The sequence below is a fragment of the Diachasma alloeum genome, unplaced genomic scaffold (genome assembly GCF_001412515.2).
Source record: "Diachasma alloeum isolate Michigan unplaced genomic scaffold, Dall2.0 Dall_scaffold_00701, whole genome shotgun sequence".
NCBI classification, from domain to species: Eukaryota; Metazoa; Arthropoda; class Insecta; order Hymenoptera; family Braconidae; genus Diachasma; species Diachasma alloeum.
Genome location: NW_021680833.1, coordinates 8,630 through 8,901, shown reverse-complemented (window position 1 = coordinate 8,901; position 272 = coordinate 8,630).

The window sequence follows — 272 nt, the reverse complement described above, 5'->3', positions numbered from 1 at the left end:
TAGCAACAACTTCCTTGAGTAGTAAGAGGGCACTATTGGCGAATTTCCCACGCTGCCTTCCCCCTTTTTCCGGGAAGTGCACGTGTACGTCCCCCCTCCTCCTTGGCGGCATGCCTTTGAAGAGGTCGTCGTCGCGCTGGGGGGCCCCCGGGGTGCAGAGCCTCAAAGTTGGGGTCCGAGGGTCACAGGAAGTGGGTGGTGGGTGAAATGATGATGATGATGATGATGATGATGATGATTATTATTATTATTATTATTATTATTATTATTAT